The sequence below is a fragment of the Triticum aestivum genome, chromosome 5A (genome assembly GCF_018294505.1).
Source record: "Triticum aestivum cultivar Chinese Spring chromosome 5A, IWGSC CS RefSeq v2.1, whole genome shotgun sequence".
In the NCBI taxonomy this organism is placed as follows: Eukaryota; Viridiplantae; Streptophyta; class Magnoliopsida; order Poales; family Poaceae; genus Triticum; species Triticum aestivum.
In genome coordinates, this window is record NC_057806.1 from 446,369,218 (window position 1) to 446,393,605 (window position 24,388).

Genomic DNA, 24,388 nt, shown 5'->3' on the forward strand with positions numbered 1-24,388 from the left:
GGAGCTCGACTCCATACTCTAGGGGCTGCGGACCACGCAGAATCGTAGTACCGGATATACACTGTTTTTTATGGTGTACGGCGCAGAGGCAGTCCTGCCATGTGACATAATTCATGACTCACCTCGAGTGCGCATGTATGAAGAAAGAGAAGTCGAGCTCGATCGGCAGGACAGTCTGGACACCTTGGAGGAAGAGCACAACGTAGCCAAAGCCCGTTCCGCATTTTACCAGCAACAGGCTCGCAGATACCAAAGCAGAGAAGTACGGGCCAAAATTTATAATGTTGGCGAAGTAGTTCTACGGCTGCCGGATAAGAAAAAGAACAAGCTCGAGCCCAAATGGGAAGGTCCCTTCATTATCGACCAAGTTCTAACCGGTGGAGTGTACCGACTGCGGGATGCATCGACTAGTCGACTCAAGCCGAACCCGTGGAACGCAGCCAGGCTTCGAAGATTTTACGCTTATCACCGGACTCTATGTTAGTCCCCTCCCTTTGTCCATTTTCTGCATATGCATCATCTGTCTTGTTTCCCTTTCTTTCTTTTATTTCTCTAGGCCTTCAAGGGTCACCTTGTGCCTCCCTCGTACATTACGGATGCGCTAGCCGCACTCTTCATACCTGGGGGCTTCTTTCACAGAAGCTTAAGTTATTTACCTGGGCCTCACTCCCAACACATGTGTTATACTTCCGCATGTACCTTTTTTCACCATTATATGCATCGATATGACTTAAGTTTTGGCCAAGCTAGGTTGCCTGGCTCTTGTATTTATGCCCTACGTTCTCGTTAATTCGGCTAGGGCATAAAGGGAGCACCTCTGCGATTGTTACCGTCGGGTCAGCCGGACGTGTACCTCAGACTGGGTGAAGCTGAAAGCTAGCATTCTTAAGGGAATATTCGGCCGGTGAACAAAAGATGACTTTTATTACCCATATCTGCCCCCAGATGATTTTTCTGCACTTCTTATCGCAGTCCGGACATGCACTTTAGGGCATGCTTACCTAGGGAAAGGAACCCTTAACGGAACTATTCTCCCTAGAAGATGTTTCTTACTACCCATGTAATATAACATAACTAGTTGGACACTTGTCTGATAAAGCACTAATGACCCCTACGCCTGGTCTCCACGCATGCCCTGCTTCTTACATAACCGAGAGGGTATTCGGATACACTCCGGACTGTCGGGTCCCGAGGTTGAAGCGAAAAGTTCCGCCATGACAAACGATCTACAATCCGGCTAGAAGGCATTATACATGTCACTTTAAAATTACATAGTCAATTTGACCGGTTGAATTCCTCTTCAATACCATCCAATAGGCTGTCTAGTCTACAGTCCTGTTGGGAATACTTTGCGGCCAATTCTACTTGGCCGTACACTAAGCTCACAGGGATCTCCTTCCCATCAGGCCCCACAGGTCCGACTTCGGCCATGTGTTTCGGGTTAGCCTTCGTGTATCGTGTCTTCACCATTGCCCAGGCTTCCCTGGCGCCCTGACGGTAGGCCGATATCTTCCATAATCGGAAGCGCCGCTGTGCTCCCTTCAGCTTTTCTGCAAGCTCTCCAAGGCCTTCGGGTATGGAGACGGATGGCCACAAGGCCTGGGCAACGCCTTGCATCACCTACCGAACTCGTTTGTGCAACTGTGAGAGCTCGAGAAGAAGATCACCCATTGAACTGGGCATCTCCTCGGCAGGACGACCTGTTAGCATACCTACAGACATAACTCTGTCAGCTAGCTTCCTCGCCAAACTCTTTTTCAAAGTTCGTTCAAGCACTTACTAAATATGCCGCGTCGAAGCCGCCGATTCTCCTTAACAGAGTCCGACAGTTGGGCACGAACATCTTTTATTTCCACGCCCATCTTGGTGTTGGCATCTAGGAGATCATTCTTCTCCTGCCTCACCCTCGTAAGCACGCTCTCACCAGCCTTCAACTGGCGTATGAGCTGTTGCTTATCCGGATTTAATCCAGCGTCATCTGCAATTTTATCATCAGATCTGCATATACGCCGCCTTCTAATATGATACTTATCATTCGAAGGATATGTTACCAGAGGGGGTCTCTTTGGGCTCCCCTGCTGCGGCCAGTGCGGCCTGAAGTTGGGCTTTACACTCTTCCAGCTCCTGGGACAGTTGAGTATTCTTTTCTGTAAGAACCTACATAACAAATGATCCTTAAATCAGTTATCCTAACTGTTTCATGTCTCAGGGGCTACTGATATATATAATCACCAAATTTTCTCACCCGTATGACTTTTACATACTGCTCCGTGGCTCTGGCTATACCATTTTGAGCGGCACGGAGGTACGCGTCTCCTGAGTTGAAGGCATCCAATGCCTCTTGGGAGAAACAAGCGTCACAAAGAACAGTCCGGCGACGCCTATGGTTCATGGCACTTTCCACCTCGGAATTGGTGGCGGACAGTTTATCCGCATCCTCTGTCGGAGGAGCGCCCGATGCACGCCTCGTATTCGTTCCCGCCTCTGAATCTGGCCTTGGAGCCTGGCTGGTGGAGGCGCGATTGGTAGCCTCTCCGGGTATAGTCCGGCAAGTGCTCTTTTTCCTAAAAAGAAGGCATGGGCGTTAGTATGCCTCAGAGAATAATGTCTTGCAATAAAGACGGCACGTCGTACCGCTGCGCCGGTGTCTCAATCCAGACTGCGGGTCTTTTCAGCCTGCCTGGCCTCGCGGCACCTTGTTGGTTAGTTGCCGCAGGCTCGGCCTTCTGCCTCGAGGACCTCCCCTGCAAAACACGGCTGTTATATGGCAATCAAAAAAGTGCAAGGATGGATCCCCTTTCGAAGTGCTGGGACTTCGGTCTCAGTCACCTGTGAGGCTGGAAGTAGCCCAGGGTAATCGCCCGTAATGGCCACCAAAGCATTGTCATTACTCGATTGGTAAAATACCCCATCGATCAGCTCCACAGATATGTCCGGATGCTCCTGGGAGGCCGGGTCAAGGGACCGTCCAGGGTCCTCGGGTTGTGGAGGAGGGCTATTTATCTTCTTTACAGCCTGGCGCAGCTCCCGCGATGAAATCGCTAGACTGAATACTTAACTACGGGAATACAAAACGGATGGGCGAGAAAAAGTCCCCGCTTACCCAGCTTGGAGGATTGTACATAGAGAATCCGCCCTGCGGGTTGACACGAAGGAATTCCTCCTCTTCTCCCTTGTACAAAGTGGATAAGATCTTTATTAGATCAGCAGCCGATCCTGGCCCTTTGCGGCCATGGCGGGTGGCATCATCCTCCTCGTTGAAATCCCACATGGGGTGGCCTCTATATTGAAGCGGCTGCACCCCCCGCATAATACATATAGCCATGACCTCGATCATGGTCAATCAGGATCGAGCTAAAAAACTTATCCGGCTCATCAATTAAAGAACGTCCATGTCATCTTCTTCCTAGGAACTCCATGGACGCCAGCTCCGGCGCTTCTTCAAAGGGGCGTTGTCGAACTCAGGAAGGCCGATTCTAATAGGATCCGGAAGGGGGACGTCTCCTATATAAAACCATTCTGAAGGCCAGTCTTCAGACGTCTTCTTTGGGGTTCCGGACAGGTATCCGGTCCCGGCAACACGCCACACTTCGGCTCCGCCCACTTGATATATTGACCCCTTTTGAGAACGGGGCACAAGGCAGAACAACTTCCTCCACAGAGCGAAATGAGCCTCACAGCCCAAAACAACTCGCAAAGGGCTACGAATCCCGCGATATGCAGCATGGAGGCAGGCATAAGGTTATGCAACTAGAGGCCATAGAACTCCAGGAGCCCCCGGAGAAATGGATGAATTGGAAATCCGAGCCCTCTCACCAAATAAGGGACAAGGCATACCTGCTCTCCCTTGGAGGGATTGGGAAGGCTCTCCGCCATTATAGGTGGCAAGCCCAGTTCGAACTGGGACTATGTATGCTGGGGGGGAAGAAATCCCTTGGTCTAAAGCATCACTAATTTGTTGTGCGGGACGGAACATCTCTCCCAATCTCCAGGATTGGGGCTAGGGGAGTGAGAGGAGGAGCTGCGTCGACCGGCCATTATGGAATGGATCTCTGTCGAATGCGCTCTGATGAAGGCTCGCCGAGGGAGGATGGTGTGATTTGGATCTGAATCCTCGTCTTTTTAATAGGCAGCTCATTCACACAGCTAGGGGGGTAAATGTAAAAACACCCTGGCTCTTCACATTCGCTCGACACGTGGAAAATGGCCATTATTGGGCGTGGAAGCCAAGGAGTGCAACATTCACAAAAGGCCAGACACTATTTCGACAGGTACACGGAATTTGGAGGGGAACCCGCCTTGCAATGCCGAAGACAATACTGCACGCCGGCCTCATCGTCATTGAAGCCTGGTTTAGGGGCTACTGAGGGAGTCCTGGATTAGGGGGTCTCTGGACAGCCGGACTATATCCTTTGGCTGGACTGTTGGACTATGAAGATACAAGATTGAAGACTTCGTCTCGTGTCCGGATGGGACTCTACTTGGCGTGGAAGGCAAGCTAGGCAATACGAATATGAATATCTCCTTCTTTGTAACTGACCTTGTGTAACCCTAACCCTCTCTGATGTCTATATAAACCGAAGGGTTTTAGTCCGTAGAAACACACACAATCATACCATAGGATAGCTTCTAGGGTTTAGCCTCTCTGATCTCGTGGTAGATCTACTCTTGTACTACCCATATCATCAATATCAATCAAGCAGGACGTAGGGTTTTGCCTCGATCAAGAGGGCCCGAACCTGGGTAAAACATCATGTCCCCTGCCTCTTGTTACCATCCGGCCTAGAGGCACAGTTCGGGACCCCCTACCCGAGATCCGCCGGTTTTGACACCGACAATAAGATTTTCGCTTTTTCCCTCTCGTGCTCAATCGAACCCCTCCCCCGCCTTGAGTTATAACAGCCAAAGCCCAGGTTAGGTGCTCAGAATCTTCAATCATATTCGGATCCAGCCTTGAAGGCCGGTGGATGCCCTCCTCCATCACGGAAGAGGATATCAAGAAGTTGAGGGAGGCCAAATACCTGACCGTCGAGGTTTCGCATCGGCTGCCTGCTCGAGGGCACGTCATCCCTACTCCCGAACCCAACGAGAACGTCGTGTTCGTCTCCCACTTCCTCCGAGGCCTAGGCCTCACTCTTGATCCCTTTGTCAGGGGCTTGATGTTCTATTACGGGCTAGATTTCCACGATCTAGCTCCGGACTCCTTTCTCCACATCTTGACATTTATTGTCGTGTGTGAGGCCTTCCTCTGCATTACCCCTCACTTCGGCCTATGGCTCAAGACCTTTGAAGTGAAGCCAAAGATGATCGAGGGGCAACATATAGCGTGCGGAGGTGCGTCGATAGGCAAGATGGCAGGAGCTCCGTGGCCGAAAGGTTCCTTTCCAGAGGTGTCCGAATTATGGTAACGGGAGTGGTTTTACGTCACGGCTCCCAGAAGTGCCAAGTGGGCGGCTGCTCCCGCTTTTCGCTCGGGCACCCACAACAACTGATGTCATGGATTAGCAGAGGTCTGAGCTGGGGTCCAGCCAAGGACGTGCCTATACTGCAAAGCCGCATTCAAGATCTCTCCGAGGGAGATTTTAATTTGGTTGTGGTAATGCAAGTTATGCTGGTTCGTCGAGTCGAGCCTTGCAAACGCCGGCCCCTTCGCTTGTGGGAGTTCAACCCAGAAGGGCCACGTTCCATTCAAAGTTTCCTCGGCCTGACGCACGAGGAGATGTACAAGTCATTCTTCGGACCTCAAATAGAGTGTCCAGATACTACCGAGGACGTGGGCCTGAGCAGTAACTGCGCTGCCGAGCAAGTAAGAAATCCTCACACCGTCTTTTATTCATCATGAAGTTATTTCTGAGAGATCGCTCTTTGACCAGGACTGGCTAACAAAGGCGAAGATGATTCGGTGTTCGCCCCCCCTCCCTAAGGGTTTGGAAAATCCGGTATTGGAAAAGATGCTCGAGCTCGCACCTTGCCCAGAGCCCTCAAAGGAAGATACATGGGGGAATAACATGGGTGGAAGCGGGCCCCCATCGCTGCCAGTTCCAACCGAGGGAATGAGCGCCCCCATGAAGGAGGATAACCGGGGGAGAAAGAGGACTGCTTCCGAGGATCCGGAAGCTGAGGCCTCCAAATGGGAGAAGAAGTCTCCAACAGAGGGTCCTGCCTCGGGGGGTGCTCTTGCCGCACAAAGTCCTGCAACAATTTGTAAGTGATCCAAAAAATACTTTAATAGTGAAGGTATACTATCTTTCTTCTGAGAAAATAACCGTCGCATATATCTTGCAGTTCGGGTCTCAGCCCTTCTCAGCTGAGCTTGTCTTCGGGGGATCTTCTTCCGGAGATGATGGAGAGCAAAACGCCTCCCCCGGACTCCTCCGTTCAAGAAGCGGGTGATCCCGAAGTGTTGTCACGGAGGGCCTCTCCGGATCCGGTGAGGCCGGAAGATAATCCCATAGACCCCGAAGTCCCCAGCGTTCGGCTCTCGAACAGAGCGAACAAAAGTGTCCGGCATCGTCTGGTATGCGGTCGGACGTTCTGAGGGAGCTGTTGGGGCGAGCGGCCATCTCAGAAGAACACCGTACGCTGATGGGTACGGTGATGGAAAGAATTTCGTCCGACGAAAATGGACTATATGAAGCCTTTATGAGTCTACTGACAGGCTTTGAGGTACGTGAGATAATATGTGATAGTACCGCACATGTTAGGTGTGCCCTGTGTAGATAGTAGCCCCTGAGACTCTAGTTGTCGTCGAGAATGGCGGCGAACAGAGGATCATAGTCCCAGGCAATAACCAGACTACCTTTATGTGCAGGTGGTGGAAGCTCCGGTGGCTAGCCAGACTAGTGAGTTTGCCGAATTAAAACGGCAACTAGATGCGGCAGACGCCGACATCGAGCTTGTTAACAAGCGGCTTGACGAATCACAGGGTAAGTAATGTTTTCTGGTGAATGTCACACAATAAGAGCAGCATGATGCCAGTATCTTTAATATGTTGTGACTACAGATGGAGCTGCCACCGTGGAGACCCTTCGGGCGGAGCTCGCCCGAGCCAAGGAACAAGCGAGGATTAGTAATGCGTCTGCTTTGAAGGCGGCCGAAGAGTTGAAAGCCGAGAAGGCCGCTCACTGCGAGAGCCAAGAGAAGATGGTCAAGAAGGCCGCTCATCGTCGTCTTCTTTTGGTGTGTCCACCATGTATACATCATATGATGAGGTGGACGTCCAGTGCCCTGTGGGCGGTGGTTCCTCTTCGCCTCCCGCATCGTCGTCCATACCGTCGATGTCTTCGGAGTCGAAGTCGAGCATGTCGGTTGAGTCATCGATAGTGGCTACCAAGTGGGTGGTGGGTGGGCCTCGAATTTCTTTGTCATCCGCATCACAGTCCTGCCGGACATAGTTCGGCCAGGATTCTCCTGACAAGGAGAGAGACTTTAATGAGTTCAGTATGTCGCCAAAGGGCGAGTGCTGGAAAATATCCGCGGAGGTAAACTCCATGATCGGCACCCAATCAGATTCGATAGGAACGGGCGCAGGCGGTTCGGAGTCCGTGGCCGGAGAAGGATCCGACAATTTAACAACATGGCTCTCATGCAAGGCAAGGTCGATGTTCGGCTCGATCGCCGCTAAGGGTAAGGCCTCCGTGGCGGGGTCCATCCACCCGTCTGCGGAAGGCACAACTGGCTCCGAATTGAGGGTCGGAGCGGCTGCCGTGTGATCTCCTTAACACTGTTCGATGGGAGAGCTAAGTCATGCTCATCATGACCGCGTGGCGCACAAGGCAGAGGCTCGAATCCGTCAAAGATCAAATCTCCACGGATATCGGCCGTGTAGTTTAAGCTTCCAAACCTGACCTGGTGGCCAGGGGCGTAACTTTCCATCTGCTCCAGATGGCCAAGTGAATTGGCCCGCAGTACAAAGCCGCCCAGCACGAAGATCTATCCGGGGAGAAAAGTCTCACTATCGATGATAGTAGGAGCCATCAAGCCTAACGGCGACGACATAGAGGAACTCTCAATGAAAGCACCAATGTCGGTGTCAAAACCGGCGGATCTCGGGTAGGGGGTCCCGAACTGTGCGTCTAGGCCGGATGGTAACAGGAGGCAGGGGACACAATGTTTTACCCAGGTTTGGGCCCTCTTGATGGAGGTAAAACCCTACGTCCTGCTTGATTAATATTGATGATATGGGTAGTACAAGAGTAGATCTACCACGAGATCAGAGAGGCTAAACCCTAGAAGCCAGCCTATGGTATGATTCTATGTTATGATTGTTGTCCTACGGACTAAAACCCTTAGGTTTATATAGACACCGGAAGGGGCTAGGGTTACACAAGGTCGGTTACAAAGGAGGAGATATCCATATCCGTATTGCCTAGATTGCCTTCCACGCCAAGTAGAGTCCCATCCGGACACGAGACGAAGTCTTCAATCTCGTATCTTCATAGTCTAATAGTCCGGCCAATGGAGATAGTCCGGCTGTCCGGAGACCCCCTAATCTAGGACTCCCTCAGGCAGGATGAAGCATCGGGGCTACAAGAGTAGAGAGAAGTGAAACCCACTCGGCAGGAGTAAGGAGAGGGTTCACCGTCGAAGTGCCTGAGCTACTCGGGGGAGTAACCGGTGAAACAGGGCAACTAGAACTGGCTGGAATATAGGGAGTAAATCCTAGAGAAAATGGAGTAGTGGCAGGTCTAGTAGTGACAAAAGCATAGGCTAAAGAAGTACGAGCACGAGTCAGCTCTCGAGCTAGCTCGTGGATCATAAGAGAGCTAGCAGCGACATAACGTGCAAGGTGGCTAGCAACGCTATCAGACTCCGGATCAATGATGTGGAAACGGACACTACCATTATCGTGCAGAGAAGGTTAGTAAAAGAAACCTGGATGGTTTTGCATTCGGATCTCCTTGTAGCGAAGCTCAACAAGGACCTCGAATGCAGCAAACTGGACAGCCTGAGAAGCAGTAGAGGTGTAACCGCTCCGAGAGGTACGAGTGTAAGAGCCGGTATGCATCACATAATACAAAAATGACTGATGTCAACCATATTCACACTAAACACAAGCATCAACAACTTATATTACTTTCCTGGTCTTACTTTAACCATATATTTTGCAGCAAGCAATATTATTTTCTCATGTAAGAAAATAACTCCGATTAATGCCTCACATGCATAGCAAAGTTTCTACTATCATCATCGCAAGCAAATCCTAATTTCTTTACCAATCAAGTTAGGTTCAAACATTCTGTAAATTAGGTAGATTGGCTAAACAAGCACTTAACATGATATTTTCTAGCAAATTTAACCATTTTTATTTATGTAAGAAAATAACTTTAATCCATTATCCACACGCATAACAAATCATTTTATCATTACCACAATTATATCTTAGCTTCTTTACCAACTAAGCTAGTTTCAAGGTTCTGTAAATCAAGCATAATACCAACACACACTTAACAGAATATAAATAACATAATAAGGCATGGATTAATCCTATCATTAAAGTAAGAAAATCATCAATATTGAAAATGGCACCATGAAAATGTTGATGTGGCTTGCCTTAGTGTAGATGAGGTTCACAAGCCTTCTGGTGATCCTCATGACAAGCCTCACCCTCGGAAAATAATTTTAAACATAAGAATAAAATATCAAGAATTCTTCTGAAAATCACCAGAAATTCTAAACAGCTCAGAAAAATCTTAGTTTTGGTGAGCTGTTAGATTTCTTTGCAAAGAACAATATGCAAAAAGAATCAATTCATTTGGACTTATGGTTGAAAAGTTAAGGTTGTTTGAAGCTCTCTGGAATTGAATTAAGTTTGAATTTAAATAAACAAACTAGGGGGTGACGTCGAAGGTGTAAAGCCTCAGGGCGCCACCACTCGTAAAGCTTCGCGCACGTATAGAGTGGCTAGTGGGCCTCACTAGTTAGTCGAGAAGGAGGGGAAGAAGGAAACAGAGGGAGCCAAAGCTCCGCCGGAGCTCTCACCGGCGACGAGGACTCCTTGGCCAAAACCAGAGGGAGGGATGGAGAGAGGGGACGATGGCGCACCTGCCCGTACCCGTAGCGTGCATAATGGTGGTCGGATGATGTCGGAATCAACCTCGCAAGAGGAGGCAGAATGCGGTGGTTGCCGGAGATGAAGAAGACGGAGCAACTCCAGTGGCTCCAAGTGGACGGGATTGCTTCACCAGAGAGAGGCGGAGGCCCTGGAAGTGTTGCCCTGGCCTAGGATGGACTGGAGCTACTGCGGCGACCAGAGGGGATCGCCGGCGAGCTGGAGCTCGAGGACGGCGACCCGTGGCCTGCCCGGCCGGGCTAGGGCTTCTTACTCGGTTGTGGGTTGTGTGGGATTGGTGGATTGTGCTCGAGGAGGCTAGGGGCGGCTCCATTTATAGGCGAGTGGAGAGGGGGGTTCAGGCTCTGCCGGTGGACACCTATCCACGGCGCCCAGCGACGAGCGGCGTCAGTGAGAGGGAGAGAAGGCGACGCAGCTCATGCGGGAACTGTGGGCGAGCGGGGACGAGCACAGGAGCGAGGGGAAGGCGACGATCACAGTGCACACCGCACTGTTGGGTTGGTCGGTCCGCGCCTGTGCTCGCTGCGGCGAGCTCCGGCGTCGGCGAGCGCCAAGGAGGAGTTAAGGACGCTGATACGAAGATGGTGGTGAAGTTTGGCATGCTACGGCGGGCGGGGGAAGCGAGCACGCGTGAACAGAGCGTTCGGCGGCACTCAAAGCGCGTCGACACGCATGCCAGCACCCCTGCACGAATGCGGTCACCACGTGGACTATGACATCAGGCCGAGCTAAGACTAAACTTCATGTCTGGCATCTTGTTCGTGGTATATTGAGAGGTTACCACGCTTTGGTTTGGATCCAGGTGCAGTAGAGAAGTTTTTACATGCCAGGTAAGTTTCTGGTCAGTAACTTTGAGAGGTTACTAAGGTCAAATGGCTGGGAGTTGGAGGCTGTGCTTTGGAGGTTAGCCATGAGTTACTAAGGTGAAGATGCACAAGAAAAAACAAGCACAATGGAGCAAGTAAAATGGTAGTTGATGTAGAAACCACCATTTCTATCCAGAACAGAAAATATTTTCTGTAGCAAAAATATTCCAAAAAGTGATGAAATATTTTTGCTCGGGAAGGTGCTCTAGGGTTCAAAGAATATTTGTGAATTATCTCAGATTTTTCTGAGCCATAAAAATTAGGGTTGCTTTGGAGCATAGTGATCTGGCTAGGGTTTTTGAGAGAGAAATGAATATTTTTCATTTAAGAAAAATATTCCAAAGATTATTTTGGGGTGGATCAGAAGGGGAATGATGATAAGGGAGGGAAATGAAGCACTTGGGTGAAAGCCAAGGTACCCAAGTGTTTAAGTCCATATGAAAAGATTCAAAAACTCCAAGTTCCAAATTGAACCCAAAAGAAAATCAAGCAAATGAGAGAGGGAAAAAACCAGGCTGTCACACCGAGGGTTCGAGGGGCGAGGGTCGGGGACTAGGGTAGAGGTTCAAGGGTCACCGAGGGTTCGAGGGTCATCGAGGGGTCGATAGGTTGCCTAGCTAGTGTCAAAGTATTGAAGAAATACATGGCTTCATCGTTTGCCGCAAGTAACCGGGGCATGATGGTACGAAGTTGTGCAAAGTTGTTTTGGAACGGAGTTCCGGATAGAATAATTCGCCTTTTTGTACAAATTTCATCAAAGGCCTTCCAAATAGCAATATTCGGAAGGCTCTTGCTGAACTTTGTACGAAAAAGTGAATTATCCTATCTGGGACTCCGTTCGAGAACAATTTTGCAGAACTTCGTACCATCATGCGCCTATTACTTTCACCTAATGATGAAGACATGGTTTTGTTAATCCTTTGACACTACACAAACGTGACATGAGGGGGTCGAGAGTCGGTGGTCGTGCAGTGGTCGAGGGTCCAGATTTATCAAGAATGCCCACATTATGGATGTGCACAAGTTGATCCAAGCACTAGAAGCGTTGTCGAGGCCACCCAAATTTACCAAGTTAAAAGAGCGTTGTCGTCGAGGCCACCCCGAACCCTAGAAGCGTTGCCAAGGCCACCCCAAACCCTAGAGAAGCGCTGAGGCCACTAATATGATTCCTTGTTGTGATTACTAGCTAGGTCTAGTTTGCCACTAATATATGCATTTGTCATGTTTGTATAATAATTTCCATGTTGTAATATTTGCAGAAACTATGGAGCACGACCGAGACGAGGCCGCAGAATAGGTGTTGGGCGACATAATCGCAGCCGGAGGTGATGTCATGTCGTATCTCAACGACACCGATGGTCTGGAACGAGGGGGTGAAGCAAGCTACGGTTATCGAACAATGGAGGAGGAAGGACATGATTATGATGGCTCCGGTGACCGAATGCCGGTGCAAGAAGGAGATCATGATGACGGCTCTGGTGACCGAACAGAGTCCGACCAGGTATATATATTAATTAAGCCTGTGCTGAATAGCTAATTGATGCATTCAAAGTTTTGTTATGTACACATATTAACTCTCGTCTTTCTTCTTTTTTCTAGCCCTCTGGATCGAGCACAACTTCGGTAAAGAAACGAGGCCCGAAGAAAAAGTTGCACCCGGATGAAAGGTTCACAATCATAGCAATCGTGTGTGATGGCCAACCGATTGAACCCATCTGGACCAAGGAAGCATTTGCTGCTCAGTGCGGGGTTCTTGTTAGGGACAAGATCCCGATCAGCATCCACCAATGGTGTAATCCTAAGAAGGAAGACCCTGAGGTGTCTTATGTCAACGATATGCAGAAAGATGATCTTTGGACCGGGTTGAAGGCAAATTTCACCCTACCGGCAGAGGAGGATCCGCAGAAGCCAGTTAAAGAGCCATTGATCAAGTTTCATGCTCTTAAGAAGATGGCAGAACTATTCAGGAGGTGGAAGAATGAGCTGAAAACAACGTTTGTCGACAAAGAAGAGACACCAGAATTCACCGGCCGGTATGAGAAGATCAGAGATCACTGGGACACATTTGTGGCCCACAAGACATCAGACAAGAGTAAGAAGATGTTAGCGAAAAAAAGATAAATGCTGCAAAGAAGGAGCATCACCATCGCATGGGGTCAGGTGGCTACCTCAAAGCCCGGCCATTGTAGGCCAAGGCTGAGAATGACCTGCTTGATAAAGGGTCCGAACCAGAGACATTGCACTGGCCAGACCGTTGCCGGACTTGGTTCTACGTGGTTGGCGGAAGCTTGGACCCTGTAACCGGGAAGTGCATTTGCACGAACGAGCAAATGTGAGTACCCGTCATGAAGCTTCAGGAGTATATCGCTGCAGCGTAGCAAGCGAAGTTCGTTCCAGACAGAGAGAATGACAAGCTCACAATGGCCCTCGGGAATCCAGAGCACCCTGGACGGACACGAGGCACGCTAGGCTTCGTTCCATGGACAGCTGGGTTTCCAGATGAAGGCGGCTACAAATGCCAGGAGAGGACGAAGAAAGTGGAGCAAACCGAACTGCAGAAGCTGCACGCAAGGGTGCAAGCGCTAGAGGAACGAGATGCAGTTCACAGCAAGCAACCTACCGAAGCTACCCCGCCATCTCAGCAGAGAAGCAGCATGGCTTCCACCGAGCTGCTTCAGCTGGAGCCTGTCTTCACGGCTCCTGCTAGCTACCCCGTGGATGCTATCACGGAGTCTCAACATTGCCACCTTATGGCGGAATGGCAGAACTCCAAAGTCAAGGCGGCTGTTGGCTCTGTTCGAACTCCTAAACTCGACACAACTTTTCACTGCCATCCAATTCCAGAAGGATATGCTAGGGTGACAGTGGACGAAATAATGGAGGGATTTGAGGACCTCGAGCTTGACCACCCTACCGGTGAAAGGGAGACTCGGCTGTGTTCTGCTCTGAAGACTCCATGCCTATGGCGGAAGGAGCTCATCAACCTTCTGAACTGGACGCCTCTGCCTCCTCCTCCTCCGGCGAGTCAAGGCACTCCGCCTCCTCCTTCGCCTCCTCCTCTGACAAGTGATCAGGGCAATCTGCCTCCTTCTCCGCTGCGTGGCGGCACTCCACCTCCTTCTCCACCTGCGCCGGCGCGCCCGAGCAGCCAGCCTCCTCCTTCTCCGCCTTGTCAGCAAGGGCCGAAGAGATCTGCTGCCGCTCCAGATGCTCCGGCACGTCGTACTCATTCTCCTCCGCCTTGTAAGCAAGCAAAGAAGACAGCCGCAGCCACTTGGTCTGCTCCGGCATCTAGCAGTACAGCCAGAGGCGGGAGGCAATTCAGATTCGGTCCATCTCTAAAGCCCCTAGAGAAGTTGCCATATGAGAGGTCCGTGGAGGAAAACAAGAAGATCGTGGAAGCCGAAGTGAGGGACTTCTTTGAAGCGGTGAAAGCAAAGAAACATCCACCTCCGGAGGAGAAGATAGATCCGGTGAAAGCAAAGCACACACTTGATGCCCTGAAGAAACCACCGCCTTCTCCACCGAAAACCAACTATGAGCGCATTATTGGAAAGTCATTTATCGAAGCGGAGCGGTCGGGAAGTACTATCATTGATCGAAGGTTAGTAGAACAACGAGCTGGGAAAAAAATTGCCCAGCTCGGTGAACAAGCGAACCAATCGTGCCCCCCGCTCAAGGTGTCTAGAGATATCGTCGCTAATGATCCGAGGATGGTGCCCGGTTATACGAATCTTGGAGATTACCTGGCCGACAATGCACACTATGATATAATGGAGGTAGACAAACACAAATACTAGTACGAGAAGCCTCTCGTCAGAGATGGAACTACTCTGACAATGATGGTGTGAAGATTCCATGATTGGTACATGAAAACATGCAGCGAGTCTGGGGGAAGGATACTTTGACGCTGAGAGTTAAAGAGGAGCACGACCTCATTGGAATTGAACTGTTGTCTGTTCCATTTGAGGAGTTCTTCCAATGGTTCAATCAAAAGGCCCTCGATAAATTAACGGTCACTTGCTACTATCTGTAAGTACTACTTCTGTCATTAAGTCTCTATATACATAGCTCAGCTCTATCATTGCATGTATATATAATTATCCTCACTATATTATGCAGATTGAAGATCGTCGAATGCAGAAAAGGAGAAATCTATGATATTGGGTTCATTAACACAAATCTCATAGATGAATATACAGTTAAATTTGATGCCGAAGGAACTAAGGCCAACTTTCTCAAATCGTTGCTTTAGAATCAAAACAAAGATAAAATACTCTTTCCTTACAACTTCAAGTGAGTGTTACTGTCTTGTGTATATTTGGTTTCCCTTATTACTCGAGGTTATAGTAATGTAATTGATGAGTTATGCATGCGTGCGCAAATTCCACTATATTCTCCTGGAGATTAAGCTTGAGCAGGGACTAGTAACCGTCTTAGACTCGAGACGAAAATCTCCCGAGACCTATGCGGACATGACTAAAATGCTCGCGAATTAAGGTCAATCGATCATTATCACACCATATGGACAACTTTTTGTTCATTTCCTGATATCAAGTAATTGTTTTCTTTGTCTCGTAGGGTTTGGAAAGTATTCAGCGCACAAGCTCCGGGACTGCCCGGGGAGCTGCGATGGACATACCCGAAAGTAAGTAGTACTAGCTAGCTAGTTTCGCGCATCTCAATCCCGTTGATTCTAGCGACTTTCATCAATGCCATTTATAATGCTTCATTATCAGTTTGATTGACCTCTATTTCTTGTAAAGTGCTTGTGGCCAGAACAAGATAATGATTACAACGGATACTATGTTTGCGAGTTCATCTACAACACGACTTGCAAAAAAACCCAGGGCTACTCTAAAAGACAATTTGATGTGCGTAAGAAATAATATTCACAATTTCATTATATTACCATCATTTGTGTTAAGTTTCATTCATATATATGTATTGACCCCCTTCTTCAAATTAGATGTGAGATATGCGGGATGAACTCCTACCACAAGATCGCGTCAAAGCAATTCAAGAGGAATTGGCGAGATTCTTTCTTGACCACGTCATCAATAAAGCCGGAGAATACCATCTCGAAGCTGACTTCATATATAACTAGGGTATTATATTGTAAGAGATCTTAATATTGTATATATGTAGCCAGTAGCGCCAGATAGATATACGAAAACTTGTTGTTCGACCAATCTCTCAGAGAAGGAGAGGTCGATATCACTTCTCTCTGTATGAATATGTTCATGAAGAACTTCTGTACTTAATGGTTTCCTTCATTTGCTTACTATCTAGCGTGTCGAGGGCCTCTCTATACGTATAGTACATAGCATTGACCAAGCACGAATATAAGAGAGGACACTTCTCTCTATTAACTAATTAGCTACCTAACACAATATGTGAAACCCCCCAAAATTAACCATACAAAACCCCCCAACCCCCCCCCCCTTCATAAAAAAAAACAAAAACCCTAGCCCCTGAAATGCTGAGACGTGGTAGCTTATTGGTCCCGGTTGGTGCTACCAACCGGGACAAAAAGCCCCCCTGCCAGGGCATGCTGCAGCGGCCACGTGGAGCCCCATCTGTCCCGGTTGGTGTAAGAACTGGGACTAAAGGTGTAGGGCTTTAGTACCGACCCTTTAGTCCCGATTCCCCAACCGGGACAAATGGGCCTTATGGACCAGGACAAATGGCCCTTTCTCTACTAGTGCTAAGCCCCCGAGTGAGAGGGTTGCTCTTCACTCAGAGTGCTTTTGAAACTTAGGCGAATTAGGTTCGCGGCTACGCCCCCGAGTGAGAGGGTTGCTCTTCACTCGTAGTGTTTTTGAAACTTAGGAGAATCGGATTCGCGGCCAAGCCACCCACTGGGGATTTGAACACATATGCTTATGGAATAACAATCATTAAGATACTGCAAGAATCTTGTCTTTGATAAGCAAACTGAAGGATTCTTATTACAACTCATCGATCCGAGTGTTTATGTATAAAAATGGTGGAGCAGATCCGCATTCCACGAGTGTGGCTCGTCTTCTTTCTTGGTTACGTTGTAGAGGTGATACGCCCCATTGTGGAGTACCTTGGTGATGATGAAGGTTCCTTCCTGAAGGAAATATGTCCTAGAGGCAATAATAAAGTTTTTATTTATATTTCCTTATATCATGATAAATGTTTATTATTCATGCTAGAATTGTATTAACCAGAAACTTAGTACATGTGTGAATACATAGACAAATAGAGTGTCCCTGGTATGCCTCTACTTGACTAGCTAGTTAATCAAAGATGGTTAAGTTTCCTGACCATAGACATGTGTTGTCATTTGATGAACGAGATCACATCTTTAGAGAATGATGTGATGGACAAGACCCATCCGTTAGCATAGCACTATGATCGTTTAGTTTATTGCTATTGCTTTCTTCATGACTTATACATGTTCCTATGACTATGAGATTATGCAATTCCTAAATACTGGAGGAACACTTTGTCACATCCCTAGCTTCTGGTACTGCTTTAGGCTAGCTTCATGTGTGCATCATGTCTATATTTTTGAAAACTTGAACTGAGGAATTTTGGAAGCCTCAAAACCCTAAATAAAAGAGGGGCAAAGAACCCTGGAAAATGCATTCAATGTTTTCAAAATGGCCTTAAATAATGTTGGTTATATTTTGGCAAGGGTTTTGCACCAAACCAAAAATAATGAACATTTTTGAGGAATATTTTGAGCACTGAATTTAAATCATTACTTTATTTGCATTTGGAACTATATTCCTAACTTATATAGAATATATCTCCAAGTACCCTGAAACATTTTTATGTGCTTTTGGAAAAGTCCATTAAGCAGCATAAATATTTTCAGAGGAGTTTTTGGCATTGTTTGAATTATTTTAAATTCAAAACAGTGGCAAAATAAATTAAATAAAATAAAACAGAACTGAAATATAAAAAAAGAGAGAAACCTACCTGGCCCAGCTCCTCCAGCCACTTACCTGGCGCCACCACCGGCCCAGCGCGGCCCAGCCCACCTCCTCCCCCTTGTCCTCTTCCTCCTCTGCCAGGAAGACGAACAGAGGCGAGGCGTGGCGCGCACCGACGCTGCCTCGGCCACCTCCTGCTTCCCCTGGCCACCTCCTGCTTCCCCTGGCCGCGTGGATGAATGCCCCGGTGTCGTCTCGATCCGCCCGACCTCTCTCACCCTTCCCCTGTTCCCTCTCTCGCCGTTTCCCACCTCACCAAACACGCTCGCCGCCGCCGACGAGCACCACCGCAGCCATCGCCTCTCCCTCGCCCCCCTCGAGCAGCCCAGAAGCTCCGCCACATCTTCCTCGTCCTCTCCACCGAGTTACACGGCGCCGGAGGCCCTGCATCATCACCATCTTCGTCATCTTCGTCGCCGGCCGTCGGAGATCCCCTTCGCCGCTGCGCACGCTCCGGTGCTTCCCCGAGCACGCCGAAGCCACCCCTGCATCCGCCGTGAGCTCCTCTACCGACCCCCCCTTCTCCCATGTCCATTAGCTCGTCGTATCCGTCGTTTCCGTCGAGACCGAGACCTCACCGGCGCCGGACTTGTCGCCGTCGTCGTTTTGGTTCACCTCCGTCCAAACCGAGCACACAGACGTACTCAGAGCACTCCCAGGAGCCCGTAGCGCCCACCAACCCCGCCTCCCATGCACCATAGCGCCGAACCCGCCGTCGCCCGAACTCCGGCCGCCGCCACGAGCTCGACTCCGGCGAGCCCGCTCCACCCCAGCTCCTCCCACTTGCACTACCAAACGCGCGCGACCCCCAGCTACGCGTAGGACCAATCCGCCGTCCAAATGGTCGCCTGTGGGCGAAACCCGACGCGCTCTGCCGCCACTGACCTCGCCGGCGGTTTAACTCCGGCCGTGCTGACGTGGGCCGTCATTAGCAGCTAACAGCCCCACTAACCAACCCCCTAGCTCACTGACATATGGGCCCCACGCCCTTAACTAACCACGGTTAACCCCCTGTTTAGTTTAAATTAACCACAGTGGGCCCACACGTCGGAGTTGACCTAGCTGACGTGGCCGTTGACCGGTCCCACCTGTCAGTGGGTTAAACAACCCTGTGTCACTGACGTGTGGCCCCCACACGTCAGGTTTGACCAGCAGCAACGTCTGTTGACCTGCTGACGTCACGGTGACGCACTGCTGACGCAGTAAATGTTTTCTGGAATTTAAATAATTCTTAAATGATTTATTAATTCCAGAAAATGTGCTAAAACTTCTAAAAATCATAGAAAATTAACCGTAACTCCAAATTAAATAATTTATATATGAAAAATTATCAGAAAAATTCAAGGAATCCATCTGTATCATTTTCATGCATGTTAGAACAACTTATAGCTGCTGTTTAGCACAAATCATATAAAGGGCATTTAAATATCCACATATGGAGTTTGAATTTGAATCTTGGATTCAAACCAACTTCATTTAATCTGGTTTTAGGTGCATTAGCCCAAAACACATTCATATTGCCATGTCATAACATGCATCATATTGTGCATTGCATTGATCTTGTTTTTCTGTATTTGCCGGTTATTGTCCCCTCTCGATAGACGTGATACCGATGATGTGATCGTTGACACTGATGAAGACTCAATGTTATCTTAAGAAGTGCCAGGCAAGCAAAACCCCCTTGTTCATTCCGATACAATCCCACTCTCTCGCTCCTGCTCTCTTTTACTGCATTAGGACAACAACGACATATTTGATACTTGCTGCGGTAGCTGAACCCTTTATCCTTTGCATGACCTGTCATTGCCACAGTAAATAGATGAAACCCACTAGCATGAGTAGGAGTTGTTTGAGCCCTGATGTGCCTACTCATTCATGCTTGTTTGTCATGCCTGCTACTGCTTAGAGTTGAGTCAGGTCTGATTCATCGGGGATGAATCAGAGGCGTGTGAACATGTCCTACTGTGTGTGAGCTAAGTGTGTGAACACGATTTGGTAAAGGTAGCGGTGAGAGGCCATGTAGGAGTACATGGTGGGTTGTCTCATTGCAGCCGTCCTCAGGAACTGAGTTCTGTGTTTGTGATCCATGACCAGTTACTACCACACATTGGGTTCCGGTAACTCGACCCCTCTCGACTTATTAATCAACATGATCTCTGTCCAGGAGTTGCAACTAGTTTCTGGTGTTTGTAGGTAGTGTTAGTAGTCTACCAAGTGGCACCCGGTATAGGTGGGCTTGGGACAGACTAGGCACAGTGGCACGGTGTACCAAGTGGCACCCGGATGGTGGGCTTGGAACCCTGCTCACATCATTTGGGGCCGTGAGCGACACCCCGGCCGGATCTCCTTGCGGATGGAACCCAAATAGGCGATAAACCTGGACTAGAGACTTGTTCGGTTAGTCAGGTCGTGGCCGACTCCCTCGCCCGGTTTCCGCTTGAAGGTTGCCGAGGTACATGACGTGTACAGGGCAGTAAGTGGCGGGAGCGTGTGTGGAGAAGTACACCCCTGCAGGGTTAACATCATCTATTCGAATAGCCGGATTCCTCGGATATGGAAACTTGGACCCCATTGCATAGTTCATAGACAAGTGAAAGTGGATACCCTAAAATACGCAAGATAAGCGTGAGTGCTATGGATGGCGTTCTCGTAGGGAGACGGGAGCGGATCCATAGTGATGTATTGATATGGTGAATATGTGGACTCGTGTGCGCCACCTCAAAAGAGTTACTTGCAGTCGTAGTTCAGGATAGCCACCGAGTCAAAGCTGGCTTGCTGCAGTCAAACTCCACCATCCCCTTTGTTGATAATGATGCATATGTAGATAGTTCTGATGTAAGTCTTGCTGGGTACATTTGTACTCACGTTTGCCTATTTTATGTTTTTGCAGAGAGACTTCGGTCTCACTAGTAGTTCCGCGTGGACTTCGACGTTTAGCTTGTTACCTCAGCTACGATCTTGTGCCCTCGGCAGGATCTGATATATAGTCAGGCTTCTCAGCCTTTTTCATTTATAGATGTCTGTACTCAGACATGATAGCTTCCGCTTGTGCTTTGATTTGTATGCTCTGATTGTTGGGTCATGAGACCCATGTTTGTAATATCTCGCTCCTCGGAGCCTATTGAATAATTACTTGAGTTGTAGAGTCATGTTGTGATGACATGTTGTATCTGCACATATCGAGCATATTGTGTGTATGTTGTTGAAATGCTTGGTATGTGTGGGATCTGACTATCTAGTTGTTTATCCTTAGTAGCCTCTCCTACCGGGAAATGTCTCCTAGTGTTTCCACTGAGCCATGGTAGCTTGCTACTGCTCCGGAACACTTAGGCTGGCCGGCATGTGTCCTTCTTCGTTCCTGTGTCTGTCCCCTCGGGGAAATGTCACGCGATGAATACCGGAGTCCTGTTAGCCCGCTACAGCCCGGTTCACCGGAGTCCTGCTAGCCCAGTGCTACAGCCTGGATTCACTCGCTGATGACCGACACGTTCGATGTTGGGTCATGGATGCCTGTCCCTGTAAGTTTGTGCCACTTTGGGTTTACGACTAGCCATGTCAGCCCGGGCTCCTTATCATATGGGTGCTAGCGACACTATCATATACGTGTGCCAACAGACGCAAATGGTCCCGGGCAAAGGTAAGGCGACACCCGTGGGAATACCGTGCGTGAGGCCGCAAAGTGATATGAGATGTTACATGCTAGACCTATGTGGCATCGAGTCGGGGTCCTGACAGCGTTGGTATCAGAGCTTGACTGCCTGTAGGATTACTAAGCCAAACTGGTCGAAGTTGAGTCTAGATATTCTTTAGTTATGTAAGGGAATTGATTGTGGGATGGAACGTAAGGCTCTTTTTACTCCTTATACCTCATGGCCTTCTGATCTGAGTCATCATCTTCTCTTCTACGGGGATTAAGAACTAGGCTATCTCTTCTTTCTATCAGGATCACGTGTTACTAATCCGTAGACTTAAGATTGTTGGACTTAAGTCTCAGTTCAGTTCCTACTACTTCCGTATGTTACTTGTTGATCTCGGAACCTTGATATTGTGCTTCTGAGTGGTTATGCCACCATTTTTGTGAATGTCTCAAATCTTTTCTGAGCATTTACAGCCATTATGCTGTCCGAGTCATCCCAGGTTTCTAAATAGTTTGAAGCAATTTGCAAATTCCTTCCTCCCGCCTCGATGTTCCTTTGGGCCAGATTAACCACACTAATCGGTGTGTTGAGATAATTGTTGCCTCGACATATATGTTGGAATTATTATTATGACCCTAAGTGCTTAGGGGATCATCTAGTGGTCTAGCCATGATCTGTGTTCCCAGTGTGAGATTCTGGCCTTTATTCTCGAAAGCATCCCGTGATGCTACTTAGTAGTAGGTATTCTACTCCTGGGTTCTGAACCCGAGATTCACTCTACCTACTTCATGTTGATAGTAATTGCTAGTGCCTTTAGGATATTAGTAATCTTTGCGATAGTCCTCGAGGTCCATGGTATATCGTTCTTCCAAATACCACGAACCATTTTGGCAGAAGTTTGTTGGATCAAAAGATCACAACAGGCCCTCTATGAGTTCTCCATGTTATATTGTGGCTCTGCAAGTTCTACCTTTCTGCATGGGTTATCCGGAAGAATTATGTTGAACTTCGTTCGACATGCTAAACCATGCAGCCACAACTCAGAAAATCGTATGTTCCTTTGAGTTGTCCCTCCTTAGCTGTCCTCTGACCCTTGCCTATCAATTGATAGTCAAGAGTATGCGTGCGTTCGTTTATCGATACCTATTACTCTTGTGGTCCGTCAAGCCATTCTATCGTAGAATGATAGGAGAAACAAACTCCAGTACCTCATCCATATCTAGGATTGGATCAAAGCAGTTGTATTCCGCAGATCAAATGCCAATCCAGCCTTTGGTTCTGTTCTACCTTGGAGTATTACCCCCTTTATGTCAGAATTGTCATGAGAACTGCACCAACTCTCATGAATTTTGACGTAGTGATACTTCTCACCATCATTAGTCATTCCTCGGCCCTCGTGTTGATGCAACCAGAATACCGACAAATGAATTGTGATGTGTGAAATCAATACTCCCAGCAACCTCGTTGCTTGGTAGTTAAAGGACAATAATTTCATTCTTAGCGTGTTGGTTATTGAATCATCATTCTAAGATTGATCGTGCTACCTAGTCCATTCTCCTGGTTCACTCCTCGATCGATGAGTTAGGATTATTTCAAATCCTTGCTCTATTGATCATATCGTCTTGCCCTGAAAAGCAGGATTGTTCTCGAGCTTAGTAACATACCGGTGGTTCGTGATTTTCCGAATATCTTCTCGGAAGTATCACCAGGTTGTCACCTGACCGCTGTGTTGAGCTCGTGACCAAGTCGGGTTCTTGTGAACCACCCATTCTCTAAGAATCTGTGATGGATATCTCGGAACTAGTGGGTTAAGCTAGACAACAACTTGGAGAGTTGGAGGATAAAAGCTTGCCTGACTTAGTTCGTTCCAAAGGGATATTCTTGTGTAGTGTGTGTTGAAGAAAGGTGATATCTTCATCGATTGGTCCCTGTGATCGATTGTTGGATCTATTATCTTACCCGAACCTTTGATTTGAGTGTGGGCTATCGTCAAATCAAATCAGTACCAATGATTCTCGTAATGTTGTCTTATTCGTGGTTGATCCCTCGAGCACACACCATTACATCCTTGGCCTGACCAATGCTATCACTTGTTCACTTAACTATGGAATTCCTTTTAAAAGGAAACCCAGATGAATTGTTGTTGAGCCCATTGACAACATCTTTGTCTTCTCCATAATTTTGCTGAACATTAAGCTAGTGTTGGAAACTTTTGAAAGCATTTGTTCATGCTAGCTCATGAAGCATATGTTCGGATGTAAGTAGTGACTTTCCCTAAATCATGTGCATCTGATGCAAGTTGCCGCCATGAATTCGAGGAAGATTGTTTTGTTTCCTTGGAATCATCCCAAATCAGTCATGCACACGTGCGAAGTATTCTGTGGTTCGGAGACTTGCAACCTCCATTCCATATGTATATCCTAGCACACCAAGCCACTGATTGATTTGTTCACGGAAAAGGGGTTGATGTGCTAATCCTAGGTCATGCACAAGACTTCAATATCCTCGATTATGATTCCCCACCTGAACTCGGTAGTGTTTTATTGTAAGACTACCATGTGATAATGTTTGTCTAGGACAGCGTATTCACATGTTTTTAGCAGAACCAGCTCATGTCTTGGAGCTTGCTATCGCAGTTCGTCCCTCGAGAATCTCGCAACGTCATCTCATCGATTTGTGTTGCAAACTTTCATTTTTCTTCCTAGACTCGATAAGTCTGGAATATCCTGACACCAACCAGATCTGAATTTCAGGCAGATATGATGGTTGGAATATTTCCCAAGAATTATAATATTGGTCGCGCAATAACCGGTAGAGTGGATGTCGTGCCCAACACACCCATCC